We start from the raw sequence: 22,019 nt of genomic DNA, 5'->3' as shown, positions 1-22,019 counted from the left end.
GTTGATCTTCCTTCCTTCCTTTTTTGCTTTCTTGCTTCTCCCCCTCCCCTCTTTTCCTCTAGCCAATTATATCATAAATCCCATACAGAGCAATATATTCAGATTCTTCTTTCTCTTTTAATTCTTTCGTGAGCCTATCCATCTCTGCACATCCCAATATTTTTTTTATTACGTTTTCTTCTGTTGGTGTGTAATTATTTTCCCAGTTTTGTGCGAACGTAATTCTCACTGCCGTGATTATGTGTAGAATTAAGTATCTAATTTTTTTTTTCATAATCTCCTTTTATAATTCCTAACAGAAATAATTCCGGTTTTAGTTCAATTTGGTGCGTGGTAATCTCCTCCAGCCAATCTTTTATTTTTTTTCCCAATATTTTTTTCACAGATGTGCACATCCACCACATATGGGAGTATGTTCCTTGTTGTTGGTTGCATTTCCAACAGATAGGTGAGCACTCCGGGAACATTCTCGCTGGTGGGAGATGCCAAGATGTTCTACAGATGGCATTTCCCACCAGCGAGAATTGCGAAAATGTTGCCAGCCCTATTGCACCATGTGGACTTATTGCACATCGCACCAGCCCCGCAAGTCAATCGTACTATGTGGTTATAGAGTTCAGGAGTCTAACAGCCCATGGATAGAAACTGTTCTTCAGCCTGTTTGTGCGGCTACCTATGCTTCTATATCTCCTTCCCGACGGTAGGAGGGTAAAGAAGGGCCGTCCAGGGTGTGAGTCATCCCTGAGGATTTTCCTCACTCTTCTAAGGCAGCGAGCCCTAGTGATCTCGTCTAGTGGTATCAGGGGGCAGCCCACGATGTTTTGTGCTGTACTCACCACCCTCTATATTTTCTTTCTATCTGCAGCTATCAAGGCAGTATACCATATTCTAGCAATACTAAGAGTTACTGTGGCAGATTAAGCAAAATAGCTATTGCAAAAAAAATATAGACATCTCTTTTAGAACCACAGAATCATAGGGATGGAAGGGACCTTGAAGGTCTTCTGGTCCAATCCCCCTGGGCCCAAGGCAGGAGTTCTGATACCATCCCAGACAAATGGTTGCCCAGTCTTTTTCTTGAAAATCTCCAGAGATGTTGCATCCACAACTTCCGCTGGCAAGTTGTTCCACTGATTGATGGTTCCTACTGTCAGAAAAATCCTCTTTATTTCCAGGTTGAATCTCCCACTAACAAGCTTCCACCCATGGTTTCTTGTCCAGCTAGGGAGAATAAATTGACTTTTGGGGTATGGGGGTTTCCTGTGGCAGGCCTTCAAGTATTTACAATGATAGCTTTTCCTTGGCAGTTAATCTAGCTCAGGGGTATCAAACTCAAGACCCGGGGGCCAGATCTGGCCCACAGGTTGCTTAAATGTGACCTGCAGGACCACCCTGGAAACAGTGAAGGACCAGCCCACAGTGCCTTGGCCAGCAAAAATGGAGCTCAATAAGGCTGCGGCCCAACTGAGCTCCGTTTTCGCTGGCAGAGGGTTTCAGGGGGTCATTGCAGCCAAAAACGGAGCTCCCAAGGGCCACGTATAGCTCTCCAGAGCTCCATTTTCACTGGCAGAGCATTGCAGATTTTGACATCCCAGTCAAAAACAGAACTCCCGAGGGCCACGTGTGGCTCTCCAGAGCTCCATTTTTATTGGCAGAAGGTTGCAGCTGGCGGAAGGTTGCAGGAGGCCATCCCAGACAAAAATGGAGCTCCCAGGGGCCACATGTGGCTCTCTAGAACTCCATTTTCACTGGCAGAGAATTGCAGGAGGCCATCGCAGCCAAAAACTGAGCTTGTGAGCCCATTTTCGCTGGCAGAATGCTCAGGCCACCCCAGGAATCGCCAACATGAGTGACATCAAGCTGGCCATGCCCACCCAGGCCCCCTGAGGCCAAACACAACCCTGATGCGGCCCTCAAGGAAATTGAGTTTGACACCCCCGATATAGCTAAATAATCACCCCTGAATCAGTGCAGCAATCATTTAAAATTCACTTTTTTACATGCTACAACACAGTTTGTCAATAGCGACAAGTATTAAAAAGAGAGAATCAAGTTTTTTTTTTTAAAAAATGGGCAAATTCTGAAAAGTATACGTGTATTTTCATGAAGAAGAGCATACAAAGTAAGCATATTGCAGCCCAAAATTACCTGAAAATATAGATACAATTTTTATGCAGCTTACTAAAAGAAAAAAGTGCAGAATCAGGATGCGATAAAATGTATAAGGCTGGAAAAATGAGATAATCAGCAAAAATGAACTGGAATGATTTGTCCACCTCTGCTCATAAGATTACTTTTCGTAAGCCATTCTGCCTCTTACCCCAACTGTTCTAAAGTCTTCTGGGTCAATTATCCATGATATATATATTTGTTCTTTTATTTGCTGTTTTTATTATTTTTACTAAGTAATGCTGCTTTTAAAATTCCCCCCTTGTCCTTTGGTATTTCTTTTTTACTTAACGGTGCACTTTAATATGAAAGGAGAAGTGGAAAAGGAAAAGCAAAGAGAAGAATATCTTAATGGAGGGGAAAAAACAGGATATTAATCTCAGGTGAGTCTGCCTTGGCCTCCGAAGATGACTTGTCTTTTAAAATAAGCCAAATATAAATGGGGGGAGGGATTTCTCCCTAAGAAACCTGGGTATAGACAGCATCATTCATATGTAATACTGATACTATTATTAATAATAGCATCAATATAATTTTAGAAGATGGACAGAAGGATGGACTTTCAGATAGATAGATAGATAGATAGATAGATAGATAGATAGATAGATAGATAGATAGATAGATAGATAGATAGATAGATAGATAGACAGATGAGAGAGAGATGATAGGTTGATGATAGATAGAAAATAGGAGAGAGAGAGAGGTATGATAGGTTAATAATTACAGGTAGACAGATGATAGATGATAGATGATAGATAGATAGATAGATAGATAGATGATAGATAGATAGATAGATAGATAGATAGATAGATAGATAGATAGATAGATAGATAGATGAGAGAGATATGATAGGTTGATGATGATAGACGGACAGACGGACAGATGGACGGACAGACGGACAGACAGACAGACCAATAAAGGAGAATATTGGTAGCTCAGGGTTGAAATGAGGGTCCTTGGTGTTCTCTGAACTTGCTTGTTTTCTTGCAGACATTTCATTACCGTAACTAGCTAACATCATCAGTGCTAGCAATGACTAGCACTGATAATGTTAGCTAGGTAGGGTAATGTAACATCAAGAAACAAGCAAGCTCAGAGAACACCAAGGACCCTTCAGATAGACAGATAAACAGATAGACAGATAGACACATAGATAGACAGATAGACAGACAGACAGATAGATAATCATATAAATAATGGTATATAAATTCTATAGGACCTTCTGCTTGAGCAAGGGGTTGGTCTAGAAGGTCTCCAAGGTCCCTTCCAACCCTATTATTTTCTATCTTCTTCTATATGATTGGTTCACAAATGTCACGAGGCAATGCGCTCGTGGGTGATTAAAACTTCATTTTCTTCCATCGTCTTCCTTTCTTCCCTTTTCAACCAGTGAAAAGCAACATCAACCAATCCCCTTTATTCCCTAAAGTTTCAAGATTCACTTCTTAAGACTTTTTCTAAAAGTTAGCAGGAGGTTGAGTAGGACTGGGGAAAGGAAGAAAACCAAAGCTGTCTCCGGGGGTCACTTTACCTGCAGAACACATACATTTTTGTTTTCCCCAGTCATTAAGGAACACCATTCCAGGCCTCTTGCCTTGATTATCTCTTTGCCTGACTGTTTACTTTGTTGTCGTCTGATCAATTCCGAAGAAGCATCCTAGTTTTGGAAGACTTGGGTTGAAATGAAAATCGAATGGCCCTGACAACACAAAGCCATTTGCCGATTGGACAAAACAAAGACGTGTGTGTGTGTGTGTGTGTGTGTGTGTGTGTGTGTGTGTGTGTGTTTTGTTTGTGTGGGGTTTGAAGAAAGAGTTCCTGCAGAGAGCTAGTTTGCCTCTAAGAGCCAATGTTCAAGAATTCACCCTGGGTAGCAGAACTCACTGGAGAAGAGCTGGGAAAGATGGAGGGCAAAAGAAGAAGGGGACGACAGAGAATGAGGGGGCTGGATGGAGTCACCGAAGCAGTCGGGGTGAGCTTAAATGGACTCCAGAGGATGGTAGAGGACTGGAAGGCCTGGAGGAACATTGTCCATGGGGTCAGGAAAATTCGGACATGACTTCATAACTAAGAACAACAACAACAACATAGAAAAGATGATAGATAGATAGATAGATGATAGATAGATAGATAGATAGATAGATAGATAGATAGATAGATAGATAGATAGATAGATAGATAGATAGATAGATAGATAGAAGATTGGAAAGATGGACTGCAAGGCAATCAATTTTAGCAATAGTTAGGCTTATATGCCGCTTCATAGGGCTTTCAGCCCTCTCTAAGCGGTTTACAGAGTCAGCATATTGCCCCCAACAACAATCTGGGTCCTCATTTTACCCACCTCGGAAGGATGGAAGGCTGAGTCAACCTTGAGCCTGGTGGGATTTGAACAGCCAAACTGCTGAACTGCAGTGCTGCATTTAACCACTGCGCCACCTCGGCTCTTAATCAAACCAATCATTCTAGAGGAGATCAACCCTGACTCTCTAGAAGGCCAGATCCCGAAGAGGAAACTCAAAGACTTTGGCCATCAAATGAGAAGGAAGGACTCCCTGGAGAAGAGCCTCATGCTGGGAAAGACTGAGGGCAAAAGAAGAAGGGGACAGCAGAGAATGAGATGGCTGGATGGAGTCACTGAAGCAGTCGGCATGAGCTTCAATGGACTCCAGGGGATGATAGAGAACAGGCCTGGAGGAACGCTGTCCATGGGGTCGCGATGGGTTGGACACGACTTCGCAACTAACAACATCAAGCAGAACACAAAGCTGTTGTCAGGCCTGGAAGCCACCTTTTGCATTGGGCCTTCAGGCCTGCCACATTTAATGCTGTGGGGAGGGGAGGGGGGTTATATGGAGTATGGGAGCTCTATAGTCTAAATAACATTCCTTTCTCAGAGAGTCAAGGACAGCTTACCCTGCACCTGGAGTGGTGTGACTGGGACGCATCTCCAGGTTTGGATAGTTCAGGATTGAACTCCAGACTGTGGGCAGAGTCAGTCTGCAATATCATATTCTAACCACTGCACCACCAGGGCTGCTAATGCACCGTTTTATAGTTCTTTTACAGCCCTCTCTAAGCGGTTTAGAGTCAGTTCCTTATTTTACCAGTCTCAGAAGGATGGAAAGCTGAGTGAACCTTGAGCCTGGTGAGATTCGAACTGGCAAATTGCAGGCAGCCGGCAGTCTGCAGAAGTAGCCTGCAGTACTGCACTCTAACCACTGCGCTGCTGCAGCTCTTAATAATGGTACTTAATAATAGAATAGAAGAAGCAAAGCTTATAGCCATGTCCCCACCTTTTGGGCACCAGGGACCGGAGGGGGCGTGGTTTCATTTGCTCCCTGCGTCCTGGGGATGGGGCTTCACTTGTTTGCACAGCCCGGATTCTGGCATGCCACAGACTAGTGCTGGGCTACAGACCGGAGGTTGGTGACCCCTGGCTTACAGAATACCCCCAATTCACATACTACTTCTTCACAGTCTTAAATAATTTAGAAGAATAAGAGATGTAATGAAACATTTTGTTAGAAATGTGCCTTTAGCAAACTTCTTGCCTGTATCATTGGTCATTTTCCAGTTTTCTAATTCACAAGTCACTCCTAGCATCCATCCATCCATCCACCCACCCACCCACCCACCCACCCAACCCAACCCAACCCGTCCGTCCATCCGTCCGTCCGTCCGTCCATCCATCCATCCATCCATCCATCCATCTTTCTATTTCTTTATCTATCTATCTCTCTATCTCTATCTCTATCTCTATCTATCTCTATATCTATCTATCTATCTATCTATCTATCTATCAATTTCTCTATCTCTCTATCTCTCTATCTCTATCTATCTCTATCTATCTCTCCCTCTATCTCTATCTATCTCTCTATATATCTCTATATCTCTCTATATCTATCTATCTATCTATCTATCTATCTATCTATCTATCTATCTACCTACCTACCTACCTACCTACCTACCCACCCACCCACCCACCCACCCACCCACCCACCTACCTACCTACCTACCAACCATCTATCTATCACCAAGAGCTGTGGTGGTGCAGTGGTTAGAATGCAGTACTGCAGGCTACTTCTGCTGACTGTTGACTGCAGGCTACTTTGGTAGTTCAAATCCCACCAGGCTCAAGGGTCTCAGCCTTCCATCCTTCCGAGGTGGGTAAAATGAGGACTCAGATTGTTGTGGGCAATAGGCTGACTCTGTAAACAGCTTAGAGAGGGCTGTAAAAGCACTATGAATCGGTACATAAGTTTAAGTGTTCTTGCTATCTATCTACTTCTTTTATGTATCATATTGATCTATCATTGTCTGTCTTTCTGTCTGTCTATCTATCTATTTATCTACACACATATAAGCACAAATACACATACACACATATATAAGTTTGATGCTAAATAAATATACCAATTGCCACATAAGCCAAACAAAACAAAAAAAGGGGGAGGGGAGAAAATCACGCTATATTTAGTGCTTAAGCATTGGCAGATGGTTCGCAAGGGCTACATTTTAATGACAATAAATCTTTATTGGTTTGTAACTACATAGTCATTTGATGTTCCGCCTTGGCACTTTAAACCCACTTAAGCAATCCAAACGTAATTATCACTCATTTAGTCTGCCCTGTGGTTTAAGAAGCAAACTCGATTGTGTATTTGACCTGTAATATCTTATTACCCTCTGTCTAATTCTCATTGTCATGTAGTTAGCTGGGACCGACTTCTCTTTGCAGGAGAGGCACATGATTCCCGTCAGAAGTTCTCCACTTGCATAGCAAATCCACTCCTTGGGCCTGGAGCGTGCATATAATTAAGCAGGGGTCTTGAGGTTTGCACACTACGACTTCCCTTTGCCCGTTCAAGCATGCAATTGGCATGCATAGGGGCTGACTCTCCTAGACCTTAGATGGCCTGACAGCAGCCCAAGTTCCACATTATTATGTGCCAGCATTTATAGATAGTTGGCTTCTCAAATTAATTCTTTTTTTTCCATACTTGCAAGATGGGCCCATTTGTAAAGGGGCTTCGTAGCCATTTTTTAAGCAAACACTAGACCATGTTCAAAGACACCCCTGCCTAGAAGAATAGAATGGCAATAGCATTTAGACTTATATATTGCTTCACCATGCTTTCTGAGCAGTTTACAAAGTCAGCCTATTGCCCCCAAGAAACTGGGTCGTCATTTTACTCACCTCGGAAGGATTGAAGACCAAGTCAACCTTGAACCAGGTGGGATTTGAACTTCCAAAAAAGCCGGAATTAATCGCAGTCAGCCGGCAGTCAGCAGAAGTAGCCTGCAGTACTGCACTCTAACCACTGGGTCACCTAGTGGCAATCTATAGATATAGATAGATGGGTGGGTGGGTGGGTGGATGGATGGATGGGTGGATGGGTGGATAGATAGATAGAATGGTTGGTGGATGGATGGATGGATGGATGGATGGATGGATGGATGGATGGATGGATGGATAGATAGATAGATAGATAGATAGATAGATAGATAGATAGATAGATAGATAGATAGACAGACAGACAGATAGATAGTGATAGCAAACTTACAGTATATACCACTTCACAGTGCTTTACAGCCTCTCTAAGCAGTTTACAGAGTCAGCCTCTTGCCCCCAACAATCAGGGTACAATTTTTCCCACCTCAGAAGGATGGAAGGCTGAGTCAACCTTGAGCCTGGTGGGATTTGAACTGCTAAAGTAGCCTGCAGTAAATCACAGTCAGCAGGCAGTCAGCCTGCAGTACTGCACTCTAACCACTGGGTCACCGAGTGGCAATCTATAGGTATAGATGGATGGAAGGATGGATGGATGGATGGATGGATGGATGGATGGATGGGTGGGTGGGTGGGTGGGTGGGTGGGTGGGTGGGTGGGTGGGTAGGTGGGTAGGTGGGTAGGTGGGTGGATGGATGGATGGATGGGTGGATAGATAGATAGAATGGTGGGTGGGTGGGTGGGTGGGTGGATGGATCGATGGATAGATCGATGGATGGATCGATGGATGGATCGATGGATGGATCGATGGATGGATCGATAGATCGATAGCAATAGCAGACTTACAGCATATACCACTTCATAGTGCTTTTATTTTTATTTTTTTTAAGATTTTTATTAACAAATATGTAAAATACACACACACAAAATTTAGACGTACACCACATTTACACAATCATAGTTCTTTTATAGCCCACTCTAAGTGGTTTACAGAGTCAGCCTCTTGCCCCCAACAATCTGGGTCCAATTTTACCAACCTCAGAAGGATGGAAGGCTGAGTCAACATTGAGCCTGGTGGGATTTGAACTACTAAAGTAGCCTGCAGTAAATCACAGTCAGCCAGCAGTCAGCAGAAGTAATTTTTTACTTATTTGAGTGCCAAACTGGCAGTAATGCCAGTAGCAACCCACCCCTTGGTCCAACCCCCTGGTTAGGCAGGAAACCCTCCCCCAGACAAATGGTTACCAATCTCCTCTGAAAAACCTCCAGTATTGAAGCCCCCACAACCTCTGGAGTCAAGTTGTTCCACTGGTTAATTGTTCTCACTGTCAGAAATTTCTCCTGGAATTTGGTGCTTGAGATTTGGGGGGGGGGTGAAACTTTGATTTTGGATTCCATTGATTAGATAGATTTGTTGATATAAAAATGGCTAGTTTGTTCTATTATGTAAAAGTAAAAAATTGAGGTTGGATGCTACTACTATCTTATTCTACTGCATCAAAGGGAGTTGAAAATCAACGTCTTTTCTTTCTTTTCCCCCTTTACATTAGATTAGATTAACAGAGTTGGAAGGAACCCTATAGGTCATCTAGTCCAACCCCCTGCCCAAGCAGGGAACCCTACGCTCTTCTTTTCTACACTCTTCCTTTCCCTTTTCCCTTCCCTATATTTCCTATTTTTGTTTTATATTATAAACTAATAAAAAAGACAATTTGAAAAATTAAATGAATTAAATTTTTAAAAAAGAAAGAAAGAAATTTCTCCTTCGTTCTAGGTTGGATCTCTCCTTGATTCGTTTCTATCCATTGCTTCTTGTCTTGCCTTCTGCTGCTTTGGGGAATTGGTTGACCCCTTCTTCTTCTTGGCAGCCCCTCAAATATTGGAACGCTGCTATCATGTCACCCCTAGTCCTTCTCTTCGCTCGACTAGGTGTACCCAACATTTTGCTTGGGAACTGTATCTGCTACAGAAAGACCACTGATTTCTAAAAACTGCACACTGTGTACCAGGCCGCAGGCAACCTCAGAGGCAGAAGAGAACAATCAGTTCAATTCAGACAAGGCAGACTCAAAATGAGAGAGACAGAAGCGGAGGGTTGCTCAAAATTAGACAGATGATCATCAGACCACAGAAGAGAGGAAGGCGCCGACAGAAGAGAAATCAAAGAACAAATTTTGATCTCTGAAGCGGAAAGCTCAAATACAGGTGTAAGTCCTCAGCGTATGACCACAACTGTGCCCAAATGTTCTGTTGCTCAGTGAGACAGTTGAATTTTGCCCTGTTTTGCCACCTTTCTTGCTGCAGCTGCTAAGTGAACCACTGCTTGTTTAAATCAGAGCTTCAGAAGTTGTGGGAGCTTCACCCCTGGAGGCTTTCAAGAAGAGACTGGACTGACATCTGTCAGCAATGGTGTAGGGTCTTCTGCTTGGGTAGGGGGGGGGTTGGAATATATGACTTACAAGGTCCCTTCTGACTCTGTGAATCTGAATTTGTAAAGGAATGCAGCTTCTCCATTGACTTTGCTTGCTAGAAGGTTTGCAAAAGGGAATCACATGACAACCCACACACACCCCCGGGACACTGCAACTATCCTAAACAGGAGTCAGGTGTCAGGTGTCTGAACTCAGATCACGTGACCATACTGCAGGGGTCATAAGTGTGTCAAAATAGCAATAGACTTCTATACCACTTCATAATGCTTTGACAGCCTTCCCTAAGTGGTTTACAGAGTCAGCCTTTTGCCCCCAACAATCTGGATCCTCATTTTACCCATCTCTGAAGGATGGAAGGCTGAGTCAACCTTGATCTAGTGATCAAGGCACTCCTGGCAGTGGGCAGAGTTAGCTTGCAATACTGCATTCTAACAGGAAGGGAGGGAGGGCCATAGCAATAGCACTTAGACATATACAGTATACCGCTTCATAGTGCTTTTACAGCCCTCTCTAAGCGGTTTACAGAGTCAGCCTCTTGCCCTTAACAATCTCCTGGCAGTGGGCAGAGTTAGCTTGCAATGTAGCATTCTAACAGGGAGGGAGGGAGGGAGGGAGGGAGGGAGGAAGGAAGGAAGGAAGGAAGGAAGGAAGGAAAATAGCAATAGCACTTAGACTTATATACCACTTCTCAGTGCTCTTTCAGCCCTCTCTAAGTGGTTTACAGAGTCAGCCTCTTGCCCTCAACAGTCTGGGTCCTCATTTTACCCACCTTGGAAGGATGGAAGTGGAGTCAACCTTGAACCGGTGAGATTTGAACTGCCGAACTGCAGCTATGGTCATAAGTCGCTCTTTATAGGGTTGCTGTAACTCCAAATGGTCACTAAACATGCTGTTGTAAGTTGAGGACTTCCTGTACTTTGGCCAACAAATGAGAAAAAGAACTCATTGGAAAAGCCCCCTGATGTTGGAAAAGATTGAAGGCAAGAGGAGAAAGGGACTGCAGAGGATGGGATGGTTAGACACAATGAACTTGGGACGACTCAGGGAGAAAGTTGAGAGCTTGGGGTGCTATGGTCAGAGGTGGTAGTCAGCCAATTTCTGACCAGTTCTGGAGGACCAGTAGTGGAAATTTTGAGTAGTTCAGAGAACTGACAAATGCCACTTCTGACTCGCCCCGCCCCCAATCTATTCACTACCTTCCGAGTCCCAGCTGATCGGCTGGGTCTTCTTTTGTTGCCCTGCACAGGAGAACGGAGCTGGAAAGCAGGTTAGTGGGGTGGGGAGGGAATGGGGATTTTGCAGTATCCTTCCCCTGCTATGCCCAAAGAACCACTAGTTTAAAAAATTGAATTTTTTTTTGGGGGGGGGAATTGGGATTCAGCCAGTTCCCACCTATTTGGGAGATCCAGTTGTTAACTTTCTAAGCAGTTCGGAGAACCGGTTGTTGGAAGAAATCTCCTTTTAGTTTTTTTCCACTTTCCAGGGCTAATCCTGGAAGGAAGGAAGGAAGGAAGGAAGGAAGGAAGGAAGGAAGGAAGGAAGGAAGGAAGGAAGGAAGGAAGGAAGGAAGGAAGGAAGGAAGGAAGGAAGGAAGGAAGGAAGGAAACATTCTGGTGTTGTTTCCAGCTTCATCTTTATTGCCCTGCTTACAGAAACTGACTCTCTGGTTAACCTTTATTACATTGTCACAGCTAAAGTGAAGCACCCATCAACCTGAGTGACGTTGAGTTGGCCATGCCCACCTGGTCACATGACCACTGAGCCACACCTACCCAGCTGGTCATTAGGGCAGAGAACCGGATGTTAAATTATTTAAATCCCACCACTGCACCACTGGACATAAAGAGTCAGACGTGACCAAATGGCCCCCAAAAAGAGTTTCCTAAGTTCTAATAGGTCAATGTTGAGTAGAAAGCAAGACTGTCTCAAAACATCCGCATACAGCTGCATCCCGCAGGATGTAGGTACCCAGGTTATGCAATCTGGTTTGAATCATCAATTCCATGCCTTGAATGGAGTGGGTTTCAACTCTTTGATTAATGCATGGAGTTAATCCAGAATCAGTTTGATTAATATGGCTTGCAAGCGTGCATGAAAACCCACCAAATGATCAATCCACTCAATGGCGCACCATTCAATGTGATTATTTGAGGTTTAAAAAGGTTAGTTGGTTGAATTATGTTTGAATCAAAGCTCTGCATGTCCCGGACATTAATCTGAATTGCGTATTGACTCAGTTTAACCCACTTTTCTGAGTTTATCTGTCACGCACTGAACATAAAGGCAAAGGTTTCCCCTCTCCCGTGGGGTCCGAATCTAGGGGCTACTACCAGGGGTGGACTTCAAAAATTGCAGCAAGAGGTTTGCTGCCCCATTGGTGGGTGGGCATGGCCATGTTGGGCATCGCCTACTCGGCCTCCTGCACCACAGCAGATGGGGGGAGCATTTTTTACCCTCCCCAGGCTCTGGAGACTTTCCTCAAGCCTCTGGGAGGGTGAAAACTGCTTCCCTGGCCTCCGGAGGTCATCCAGAGGCCAGAAAAAGGCCTGTTTCCGGACTTCCAGAACCACTAGTAGGCCCATTCCCCCCATCCCTGAGCCTCCATGCGGACCCTGCACTTATGATGAATGGGCCATGTGGAGACTCCTTGTCGATCAGAAAGGTCCGCAATTTGGTGGTTCAAATCCCTAGCACTGGGTAACAGATTCAGCTCTGGTTACCTGTCCCAGCTTCAGTCAACCTATCAGTTCGAAAGCACATAAAAATGGAAGTAGAAAAATAGGAACCATCTTTAGTAGGAAGGTAACAGTGTTCCATGCTCCTTTGGCATTTAGTCATACTGGCCCCATAAACATGGAGACATCTTCAGACAGCGCTGGCTCTTCGGCTTTGAAATGGAGGTGAGCACCCCCTGCCTAGAGTCGGGAACGACTAGCATGTATGTGCGAGGGGAAACCTTTAGTTTAATGAAAAGAAGGACTAGGGGTGACATGATAGCAGTGTTCCAATATTTGAGAGGCTGCCACAAAGAAGAGGAGTCAAACTATTCTCCAAAGCACCTGAAGGCAGGACAAGAAGCAATGAATGGAAACTAATCAAGGAGAGAAGCAACCTAGAACTAAGGAGGAATTTCCTGATGGGGAGAACAATTAACCAGTGGAACAACTTGCCTCCAGAAGCCATCACTGGAGGCTTCTAAGAAGAGGTTGGCCAACCATTGGTCTGAAATGATATAGAGTCTCCTCTATAGCAGAGGGTTAGACTAGAAGACCTCCAAGATTCCTTCCAACTGTGTTACTCTGTTATTCTGATTACCTCTACACATCAGAGGTGGTATTCAGACAGTACTGACAGGTCCTAGAGAACTGATAGCGGAAATTTTGAGTAGTTGGGAGAACCAGCAAATAGGCTGCCCCCGCCCCCGCTGCCTCCCAACCTCCCAACTGATCTTCTTTTGTTGCCCTGAACAGGAGAACGGAGCTGGAGAGCAGGTTAGTGGGGTGGGAAGGGAATGGGGATTTTGCAGCATCCTTCCGCTGGAGTGGGGAGGGAATGGGGATTTTACAGCATCCTTCCCCTGGAGAGAGAATGGAGATTTTGCAGTATCCTTCCCCTGGAGAGAGAATGGAGATTTTGCAGTATCCTTCCCCTGGAGAGGGAATGGAGATTTTGCAGTATCCTTCCGCTGGAGAGGGAATGGAGATTTTGCAGTATCCTTCCGCTGGAGAGAGAATGGAGATTTTGCAGTATCCTTCCCCTGGAGAGAAAATAGAGATTTTGCAGTATCCTTCCCCTGGAGAGGGAATGGAGATTTTGCAGTATCCTTCCGCTGGAGAGAGAATGGAGATTTTGCAGTATCCTTCCCCTGGAGAGAGAATGGAGATTTTGCAGTATCCTTCCCCTGGAGAGGGAATGGAGATTTTGCAGTATCCTTCCGCTGGAGAGGGAATGGAGATTTTGCAGTATCCTTCCGCTGGAGAGAGAATGGAGATTTTGCAGTATCCTTCCCCTGGAGAGAGAATGGAGATTTTGCAGTATCCTTCCCCTGGAGAGGGAATGGAGATTTTGCAGTATCCTTCCGCTGGAGAGGGAATGGAGATTTTGCAGTATCCTTCCGCTGGAGAGAGAATGGAGATTTTGCAGTATCCTTCCCCTGGAGAGAAAATAGAGATTTGGCAGTATCCTTCCCCTGGAGAGAGAATGGAGATTTTGCAGTATCCTTCCCCTGGAGAGAGAATGGAGATTTTGCAGTATCCTTCCGCTGGAGAGGGAATGGAGATTTTGCAGTATCCTTCCGCTGGAGAGAGAATGGAGATTTTGCAGTATCCTTCTCCTGGAGAGAAAATAGAGATTTTGCAGTATCCTTCCCCTGGAGAGAGAATGGAGATTTTGCAGTATCCTTCCCCTGGAGAGAGAATGGAGATTTTGCAGTATCCTTCCGCTGGAGAGAGAATGGAGATTTTGCAGTATCCTTCCCCCTGGAGAGAAAATGGAGATTTTGCAGTATCCTTCCCCTGGAGAGAGAATGGAGATTTTGCAGTATCCTTCCCCTGGAGAGAAAATGGAGATTTTGCAGTATCCTTCCCCTGCCATGCCCACCAAGCCATGCCCACAGAACTGGTATTAAAAGATTTCAAATCCCACCACTGCTACACTTAGCATATAATCAAACAGGCTGAGGTTTTACCATGTGCTGCACACAAACAAAAAGCAGCTAAAAAAAATCTACATTTTTACACTTTGGCACCTCTAAATGGCTCAGCGTGTTGGGAGTCCACGTTGGGTGCATAATATGCTGACATAAAGAAGTCAAAAGTTGACCACTTCCCCTCTTGTGCAAATATAGTTGTCGGTTCCTTGCAGCCAAAGGGACAAGGCTGGCCCTTCCTGATAAATGGCAGAAAGAAAAGAAAAGAAAAACTGCCAGAGATGCGTGGCTTTAAATCACAATCTGCAAAACCAACTTTGCTTCACCATCTGTCCTCAATCAATGAAAGCACATAGGGTCCATTTCATTACTGTCCGGCTCACCAATACTGAATTGAACCGCTCTGGGGTGATAGTTATGAATCATACATATCAAAATCAAATTATGCTCCCTGTGATTAAGATGTTCAATTTCGCAAAGACCAAAAGGATTGTCGGTGGAAAGAGCGTAACCCAATTAGTATTGAATGTACAGTACATTCCAACTAGTGAAACAAGATAATAAAAAACCCAGGCAGCGATTGTGGGAAGCAATTTGTATCCATTATAAGCGGTTCAAGCCAAGGATGTGCATGATCAAATTGCACAACTCAAGCAAAGCAGAGGAACACCTCCCGGACGGCAAAGTGGAAAAGCCTCCCTTCCGAATCGAGAGACACAATTTTAGGGGTTTGTTGATGGGATTTGGAAGTTCTTGGGAGGGGCGGCTAGGCAAAGGGTGATACCAAAACTGTGGACACCTGTACTTTCTGCCACTCGAGTTACCCTGCTGGTATTTTCACTGGATTGGAAGTGGCACAATGGATGGATGGAAGGATGGATGGACAGATTAAAGATTATACATGGAAAGGGAGGAAAGGGGAGAGAGGGAGGGCGAGGGCAAGGAGGAGGAGGGGAGGAGGAGAAGAAGAGGAGGAAGGAGGAGGAGAAGTAGAAGAAGAAGGGGGGAAGAGGAGAAGATGGGGAGAAGATGAGGAAGAGAAGAAAAAGGAAGAAGGAGGAGGGGAGGCGAGGAGGGAAGAGGAGGAAGAGGAAGAAGAGGAGGAGGAGGAGAAAGAGGGGGAGGAGGGGGAGGAGGAAAAGAGGAGGGTTAGAAGAAAGAGGAGGAAAAAGAAGAGGAGGAGGAGGAAGAGGAGGAGGAGGAGGAAGAAGAAGGAGAAGGAGAAGGAGAAGGAGAAGGAGAAGGAGAAGAAGAAGAAGAAGAAGAAGAAGAAGAAGAAGAAGAAGAAGAAGAAGAAGAAGAAGAAGAAGGGGAGGAGGAGGAGATGGGTAGAAAAAGAAATAGGAAGGAGGAGGGGGAGGGGGAGGAGGGGAGGAGAAGAAAGAGGAAGAGGAGGAAGAAGAGGAGGAAGAATAGGAGGAAAAGGATGGATGGATGGATGATAAAATCTTATAAATAGATGGGGTCACCTTGGGGCCCACACATACAGGAAGCCCCACATTCCCCATTGCTCCACATCTTTTACAAACTTGATCCCATGAAGGGAGCTTCAAAAGGAGCATCATGGAAGGTAGAAAGGGATAAGGAAAAGAGAAAAGCAATATTAGACCTCCTCCAATACCATTCCCAAGCCAGGTATCATCAGCACCAGCAGCAGCAACAGTGGTACCATCACCTGCTTAATCTAATCAGATCCCTTGAAACTGGAACCTGACAGACCAGATGGCATGGCCACCACCATAACTGTGGTGCTGGAGAAGACTCCCGCCAGTCCCTTGGACTGCAAGGCGAACAAACCAGTCAGTCCTAGAGGAGATCAATCCTGCCTGCTCTTTAGAAGGCCAGATCCTGAAAAGAAAACTCAAATCCTTTGGCCACCAAATGAGAAGGAGGAAGGACTCCCTGGAGAACAGCCTCATGCTGGGAATGATGGAGGGCAAAAGAAGAAGGGGACAACAGAGAATGTGGTGGCTGACTGGAGTTATCAAAGCAGTCAGTGTGAGCTTAAATGGACTTCAGAGGATGGTAGAGGACTGGAAGGCCAACATTGTCCATGGGGTCGCAATGGGTCAGACACGACTTCGCAAATAACAACAACTTCCTTTGCCTGGAGATCCATCAATTCTCCTTAGGGAAATCTCAGAGGACCAGTTCTTTCCTCTTTCCATTTGATGCATCCATTAATCATCTGAAAACCGAGCTTCGTTTCTCTGCCTTTCTCACTTCCACTTCCCCTTCTTTCCTTTTCTTTTCTTCTTCTCTTTCTTTTCTTCTTCCTTTGAGAAGCGCCCTTGGGGAAGGTCCAATCCTTGCCTTTGGCCATCCTGAAACTGACATCAGAAGCTTCAGGTGACCTTTTCTTAATGAAGTCCCAGAGTGACTGGTTGGAATTAGGTAGTCAAGTGCCATACTGCAATCAATAATCAATTCGGCTAAGTTCTTAAAGGCCTCAGTGCTCAGTCCCAAAGGATTGTCTTATGCCAATTGAAAAGCTGAACAGATTTTTCTGTTGCTACAGGAAAATTTAGTTACAAAAGAAATGTCAACTTAGGGCAGCAGGAATACGTATTTTAAAGACTGTACAGTGTGTAGGAGTCCTATTATTCTATAAGTAAAAAAATACAGAGAAATGGATTTTAGGGGGATATTTTATTGCCTTGGTTAGTTTTTGGTTTTGGAGGGGAACTATGTCAGCAGTTCAAATCCCTAGCACCGCGTAACTGAGTGAGCTCCCGTGACTTGTCCCAGTTTCTTCCAACCTAGCAGTTTGAAAGCACATAAAAAACGCAAGTAGAAAAATAGGGACCACCTTTGGTGGGAAGGTAACAGTATTCCATGCTCTTTCGGTGTTGAGTCATGCCGGCCACATGACCACGGAGACATCTTCGGACAGCGCTGGCTCTTCAGCTTTGAAACGGAGATGAGCACCGCCCCTAGAGTCAGGAACGACTAGCACATACTGTATGTGCAAGGGGAAGCTTTACCTTTAGAATGCATACAAATGTATTCCCTTATTCCCCTCTCCAACTGTGTTTGGCCTGAAAAAATCCCTAATTTGATAACCAAATCTGGTTAGGAAATTTAGTTTGAACTTCAGGAAGACTATTACATGATCCAAAATGGAAAAGTTTGACACCACCCACAATGGAGGAATGGTTGGTGAAGATGGTGGCATTTCCAGAGATGGTTATTCTCAGTGGTGATATGAGCAGCATATAAATGTAATCAGTTAATATCCATTTCAATTTCATAATTTAAGAAACGGACTTCTTTAATTAAAGAAAATATAATATCTAACAGAAATAACAGAATAACAGAGCTGGAAGGGACCTTGGAGGTCTTCTAGTCCAACCCCCTGCTTAGGCCACTTCAGACCACTGGTTGTTCAATCTCTTCTTAAAAGCCTCTAGTGATGGCGCACCCACAACTTTTGAAGGCAAGCTGTTCCATTGATTAATTGTTCTCACTGCTAGGAAATTTCTCCTTAGTTCTACGTTGCTTCTCTCCTTGATTAGTTTTCATCCACTGTTTTTTTGTCCTTCTGGTGTTTTGGAAAATAGGTTTATAATAAATCTACATTTATTTCTGACAGGAAATCTCTTAGGGCTTTTGTGCATGGAATGAGGGGGGGGGAAGCACTGGTGACTTGTAGTTTTGATGATTACAAAAATATTGGATAATAGGAGGGGGAGTGAGCTTTTTTGTAATTGCAGAGTAAATGATAACTTTGTAATTGTGCTTATATTGACTGCAAAGGAAATTGGAAGTTTCTTTCTACTTCTTTTTATTATTATTTTATTTCTGTAGGGTTTTTTTTTCCATTCTGTCTTCCTTCTGTCTACTTTGTATTAGTTTGTTAGGTTTTATGTTCTTGGTAAAACTTTTAATAAAAATATTACCACCACTCCCATCCCAAAAAAAGGAAAGTTAGTTTGAGAGAACCCATTAATACTAATGGAAAAGACATTGCTAATTTTTAGTGCAGGAGGACCTTGAGTGAGAATTAAAGAATAAACTCCTGCAATACCATTCAAAGTACATTAATTCTATCTGCGAATCAACGGATGTGGTCAACAGATGTGTGTGCCAGCCACACACAATCTCAGATGATCTGGGTTGTTTTTTTAAGAGTTTTATTATTTTTTTTAGTTACAAAAATAAACATTCAATCTTTCCTTAAGCAGTGTATCATCTGGGTGCAAACATCTTGGTGCAACATCGTTCCTCTTTTTGCCACATCTTTCAAATTCATACTAGCATTATTTCCCTAAGTTTAATATTATAATATATTGAGCATTTAAACGTTATGGAACTCTCCATTTTTCTTCTTAATATCTTCTAGTAATAATATCATACCAACATTAAACATCATTATTCTCATCATACTATCTCCCGTGATTTCCTCTACCAGTTAGGGCAATCTAGTCCAAACTGATAGAATACACCTCTGAAACTAGGCGGCTTCCAGCGGTGAGAGGAGACCCGGATGGCTCCAGCGGTCGCCATCTTGATCTGCCGCCATTTTAGGAGCACGTGGGTGAGCGTGTGATCAGCGTTCCTTTATGGATGCCAAAAGCGCTCACAAGGCACCAGGAAGCCGGAAGAGGCTTCATCTAGGCTCTACCCCACCGGTGATCTGGGGGGTATTCCATGGCTGTGCCTGCCGGCAGCTGAGGCCACAATCCAGCGGCAGAAGAGCAGGGAAGCAGATCCAGGCCCCAGAGGACCAAATCCGCCCTACAGCCGGCTGCAGAAGGAGGAGGTTGGTGAGCACCGTAACCGTAAGTAATGGCGGAGGTGACCAGGAGTAGGGATAACAGGCCTAGAGCCCCAGGGGGAGTGGACCCAGGCGAAGGGACCTCCAGGGCTGTTTCCCCGGCTCCCAGAGGAAGATCCCCAGTGAGGAGGGACAAGGCCAGGGCTCCCAAGAAGGCAGCCCCCAGGAAGGAGGCCAGGGTGACCAGGGCCTTGACCAGGAAGTTCAGGGCAGCCATCAGCCCTTCCCCCTCCAGATCACGATCTCCCCGCAGGCCTTCAGCCTGGGTTGAGACCTGGGCAGCATCTCCAGCCTCACCAAGGGGTTCCCATAGAAGGCACAGCTCCCTATCGCCCCCCCTTTCTCCGGCTCCCCCAGTGGACTCGAGAGCAGATCCCTTTGGCCGCAGGGCAATCAGCCCTGCCAGGCCTCGCCTGGCGCCTCTATCTCCTGGACACAGGGAATATTCCCAGCCGCCAGAGCAGCCTGCTCTGCCCGACCTCACTAGCAGCTTCCAGGACATGCTAGCTAGGGCTCTGGCCCAGGTAATGGCCTCTAGCTTAAGTCAGCAACCTCAGAGCTCCAGAAGCAGGGCCCCACAGGAACCCCACAGGGTTCAGCAAGAATGCCCCAGCACTTCAGCTGCCAGGGAAGCCAGGTCTCCCTCCCCTTCCACAGCTAGCGAGGCTTCAGACCTGGAGGAAGGAGAATTGAAGGATGTGGGTTTCTCAAAGGATGAGGATCCATCCATCCATCTGGCTCTCCACCACTTCAAGGAAAGGGTGACCGGACATCACATCCTAGTCCTGACAGACAATGTAGCGGCCAAGGCCCACGTGAACAGACAGGGCGGCACCCACTCCAGAGATCTTCGCGACGAGGCGCTGCGGCGGGGGAACTGGGCAGAGAGGCACCTGCTGTCCATCAGAGCGGAACACATCTCCGGAACAGAGAACCATCAAGCAGACTGGCTCAGCAGGGAGACGGTCGACAACGGGGAATGGCAGCTCCATCCCTCAATCTTCTGTCAGATCTGCGAAAGATTCGGTCATCCGACGGTGGACCTATTCATGACCCCGCAGAACGCCCAGCTGCCAGAGTTCATTTCGAGGTTTCCGACCATGGGAGCCATGGACACGGACGTACTTCGATGCAGATGGCCACCAGGTCTTCTCTATGCCTTTCCTCCCCTTCCCCTCATCCCCGGGGTTCTGAGGAGGGTGGTAGCGGAGGGAGCAGAAATGATAATGGTGGCTCCCTTCTGGCCATGCTGACCCTGGTTGGCAGACCTCGTGGATCTATCCACAGCCCCGCACTGGAGGATCCCAGCAGGGGAGGTGACATTGTGCCAGGGGTCTCTGGAGCATCCGGATCCAGAGTGGCTTCATCTGACCGTCTGGCGATTGAGCGGGAACAATTAAGGGAGGCCCAATTCTCTGAGAGTGTCATCAGGACAGTAGAGGCATCCAGGAGGCAGTCAACCACACGCATCTACAACGCTTCCTGGGTGGCCTTTGCAGACTGGTGCCGAGTTAAAGACCTCCACCCAGCTGCAGCCTCGGTCCCCCACGTCCTGGACTTCCTCCAGGAGGGTCATGAGAAGGGCCTGGCCACCAGTACTCTTAGATGTCAGGTCTCTGCTCTCGCCACGGTTCTGGGTGGAGGGGGGGTGAACGCTCCTCCATTGTCCCAACATCCGGTGTTAAAGAGGTTCCTCAAGGGGGCGGCAAATCTGAAACCCTCAGTGGCCCATCGATTCCCCACCTGGGACCTTGCCACAGTACTTCAGGCCCTCACGGAAGCACCGTTTGAGCCTCTGAAGGAAGCTTCCCTTCAGCTCCTAACCCTCAAGGTTGTCTTCCTGGTCGCCATCACCTCAACCAGGAGAGTTTTTGAGATCAACGCCCTTTCCCTTCTTAGATAACCGGGTCTTCCTCAGGCTTGACCCCGCTTTCATGCCCAAGGTTAATTCCCCCTTTCACAGGGCCTTGGAAATTATTCTACCGGACTTCTGTCCTCATCCCTCTGGTGAGAGGGAGAAATCCTGGCACAAGATGGATGTCAGAAGGGCCTTGCGCATATATCTCAAGCGCACGGCCCCCTTTAGGTGTTCGGAGGCCCTCTTCGTGTCTTACCAGCCTTCCTCCCAGGGAGCTAAGGTCTCTCCGGCCACCATCAGTCGATGGATTAGAGCGGCCATCTCGCAGGCCTACAGGGCACAAGGACTCCAGGTCCCAGAGGGCATCACTGCACATTCCACTAGAAGTGCAGCCACCTCAGCAGCCTGGTCCACCCAGGCCCCCATAGAGGAGATATGCCGGGCGGCCACCTGGGCCTCCCCTTCTCCATTTATTAAGCATTACAGACTAGACGCCTCTGCCTCCGTGGAGGCTGCCTTCAGCAGGAGGGTACTGCAGGGAGTCCTGGACTCCCCCAGGGGGCTCAGGCCCATCTAATCCCTCCCAGGACATCTCGCTTTGGTATGCCCCAATTGTTACTCCTCCCACACCTTCTCTTCGGAAACTGGTAGTTGGACTTACCTGAACTGCATGTTTCAAGGAAAGGTGTGGGAGGAGTCACTTCCCCCCCATTCAGGGCGCCCCGCGCCAGGGGGCCTGAGCGAGTCCAGGTTCAGCCTTAGCGGTTAGGAAGGATATGTGTTGGCTGTTCTTGTTTGTCCTTCCTTTCAGATGCTGCTACAATCCATCTGTTAATCTGGGAAGCCAGAGGAGAGCAGTAGGTGTGGCTTCAAAAGATTACCTCAGTCTCCAATAGGCAAGA

Source organism: Thamnophis sirtalis, unplaced genomic scaffold, assembly GCF_051295495.1.
Source record: "Thamnophis sirtalis isolate CommonGarterSnake01/CBP01778 unplaced genomic scaffold, rThaSir2_p1.2 scaffold_14, whole genome shotgun sequence".
NCBI lineage: Eukaryota > Metazoa > Chordata > Lepidosauria > Squamata > Natricidae > Thamnophis > Thamnophis sirtalis.
Note: the sequence above shows the minus strand (reverse complement) of the source record.